This window comes from Syngnathus scovelli, chromosome 5, assembly GCF_024217435.2.
Source record: "Syngnathus scovelli strain Florida chromosome 5, RoL_Ssco_1.2, whole genome shotgun sequence".
NCBI lineage: Eukaryota > Metazoa > Chordata > Actinopteri > Syngnathiformes > Syngnathidae > Syngnathus > Syngnathus scovelli.
Window position 1 is genome coordinate 20130410 of NC_090851.1, and position 3192 is coordinate 20133601.

The following is a 3192-nucleotide window of genomic DNA, read 5'->3' on the forward strand; positions in this document are numbered from 1 at the left end:
GACTAGGCAATGGGAAATATCGGTGTCTCTGTCATCCCAGTAGCAACGAGGCTCCACATGCCAGGTGGATCCTCTGCTGTGTTGTGCTTGGAGCGTGCTATGGTCTATGGGCTCGTCTGAATAGACCAGGTGACAATGTCGACCGAGGAAAAAGATGGTCACATGATGAGAACTTTGAGGACTGGTCATGGGACCCTAGAAACCCACACGAAACCAACACTTGGTACCGGTGTGTGACGCTCACTGTGCGATCCCACACACAGGAGTGATGCTGTGTGTTCCAACCCCCCCCCCCCCCCCCCCCCCTCCTCCACACAAGTTCGCTTGGATGCCAGAGCAATGAATGTCACTGAAGCGAAATGTCTGGCATCCATGGGAGGAGTTGGATATCAACACCGAGCTGTCACAGTCAGTGATGCGAACCCTTCCCGCCCTGGACTTGCAGACGGTGCCTATGATCAGCTTTTCTGGGCAAATCTCAATGTCTCAATAAAGGACGAACATTGCCGCAAATGGCCTACACAGAGAGACCGGCTGGAGGGAACTACACGTTACATCCAAGGTAACGAGACCCACGAATGCATTAACGACGACTGCTCTCCAGGAGGAAATTGGATGGGAGCTTTGGACATCACCGCTGACTGTCAGGATAAGAGAGCCATTTCAGGTGGTGAGGGCTCTCCCACGAACATGGCTGCACCATCAAACGGAACATACTTCACAGAATGGCTGGTGGCTTTGTGGTCACAAGGTTTGTCAGGTTTATTTTACTGACATGTGTACTATAAAGTAAAGAGAAAAGACTCAGCAAACAGAAATCACAATGAGACAAGAATATTAATTCGAATGTTCGCGCAGAGTGCAGTACAGATAGCTTACAACAATCTCACTACACACAAAATATCTGTATGCACTCCTGCTCTTTTTATTTGGATTTGTCCTACCCACAATATGAGACAAAAAGCCCCTAAGGGAGAGGGAAAGCATGTGGGCTTTGTCTCGTAAGCAAAAATAAAGCACAAGGTGTTGCATACTTATATGGCAATGTCGGCAAAACAATTTAAGCAATCAGCATCTCTCTTTGTCTCTGTTATAAAAACAGGAAACTTGACGTTTTCTTACCGTCCCATCTGAGAGTGTAAAACTGCGGTCAGGCGTGTTGTTTCGACGAATTGTCTCGGTAGATGTTCTCTTTTTGCAGAGTTGCAAGCTGGTAGCTGCGTCCTGCCTGACCCAGCCGTCACCTCTCTCGTGACCCAGCCGTAACCTTTCTTTTCTGTTGCACAACATAAAAAACAGCAAAGCCAAACAGCAAGCAAATATTGCAGTAACATTGCAGTAAAGCATTGATTAGAGAACGCATGATAACATATATATACATTTTTCTAACAAGGTTTATCCGATGCTGCCCGCCAACTGGACTGGAGTGTGTGCACCAGTGTGGGTGACCGACCACACCTACAGGATACAACATCATCAGTTGACGGAAGCACAAGGTGGTGTGTGCCACATTATCGGGACTTCCTGTTGCACATACATACCAGTAGAAAATGACACACACATCAACGATGCCATGAATTTACTGAAGAACTTACAGCAGGCCATGTCAAAAGACAAAGTCCCACATCAATGAGATTTCTTTTCATGGCTATTCTCTGGCAACTGGTGGTAACTGCTGTTAAAATGTGTGTCTCCAGTGCTTGTTGTGCTGGTGTTGTTGTGCTTGTTTATGTCCTGTTATCCCATGTTTGAAGTCTGCTATGACGAGGGTTGTGTCTTCTACCGTAGCACAAGTACATATACAATTTCTTAGACGTGACGGATGTGATAACGATAATGAAACGTGGATTGCGTAGATGCTGTTCTGCTGAGCATGTTTTACAGAAACTTGATGACTTGACCATCGAAAATGCTTCGCAAGTGATGGATACAATGATGTACTGTTTCTGTGTTTTTCTTTTTTGTATTGATAGCATTCTGGTCGCCTAAGGCAGAGGGACCGTGTGAAACTTTTCCTGCTTTATAACATCTGGCTGCAGGTTTTTCGCTCACACACTAAAATTGGGCTGGAGTATTGAGGGAAAACCTCATCTTCACTGGAGATTATTGCTATCATTGATTGTTGTTTTTGTCATGTATCGCCCTTAGACTTAGACTTAGACTTAGACTCAACTTTATTAATCCCTTGGGAATACTCCTTCAGGGAAATTCAGGCCCCAGCAGTATCCATACCACAGAGCGGGTTTACAAAAGACACACAGATGGCATGAGCGCAACTCAATAGGCCCTCATAAGGCTGCCATACAACGGCGCCACAAAGAAAGCCAGAAAGTGCGAAAGATAAAAGCCATCAAAGCAAAGCAAAGCAAAAAGACAAAAGAAAAAAGTAACAGTGCCCAACCAGCACCCCTCAATATCAGAAAACACCCCAAAACAGACAAAATAGCCTCCACGGGGTCCACAGACAGGTGTAAGGGTAGTCCAGTTCAACGGCACCCAATGGACCGTGGTCGTGAATCGGTGAAAACATCACAAAGCAGGCAAACGTGTGAGCAGCGTCCTGGGCACCCAGTCGGGGCACGTGCAGATGGTCACCACGGGGCTAGCACGGCGAAGGTCGCTGGTTCTGACGAGCACAAGGGAGCACAGGGGTCGCGGCTGCAAGGCAAGGGACCCGGTCAGCATCAGCCGGATAAGCAGGAAGCCGTCGTAGAGGTACGCCGGTCTCGACCGATGTGCGCAGCCATCCCGGTCCCAGGGGAAAAAAAAAAAAGAAAATCACATCCAAAGCGATACCGAGGTGCGGTAGAAGGCACCAGCATCGCCGAATGGACAAAAAGACAGAAAGAAAAAGGAGAAAAGAAGGAAATAAAGAGAAAAAGAGAGAACACTGCTGGGAGGCTGCCACTCACGTCGGCGCCATACCAAAAAAAAAAAAAAAAAAAAAAAAAAAAACACGATCCCCAACCCGTCCGCTGTCATTTCTGTTTTTTTATTGATCTTTTTTTATTATTGTTTTTATTATAATTTTGCTATTCTTCTTTCTTCGTTATATTTTCTTGCTTGTCTTTGTTGTTTGAGGTGGCATAATCATATGATAAATCAGGAGGGAGATGTCAGGGTTTTCCAGATTATCTTTATCGTATGATTATGCTGGAATGCAACCTGTAATAAATAACCTAGCTTGTCCCA

The 3192-nt window shown here is 45.9% G+C and overlaps 1 long non-coding RNA gene across 1 annotated transcript; it reads left to right on the top strand.

The window, feature by feature from the left end:
* Positions 1 to 529: 529 nt before the first annotated feature.
* LOC137840317 (uncharacterized) lies at positions 530 to 2918 on the top strand. The gene is made up of 2 exons (XR_011086878.1): positions 530 to 751; positions 1394 to 2918. It is a non-coding gene; the product is annotated as an uncharacterized lncRNA (long non-coding RNA).
* Positions 2919 to 3192: the final 274 nt, after the last annotated feature.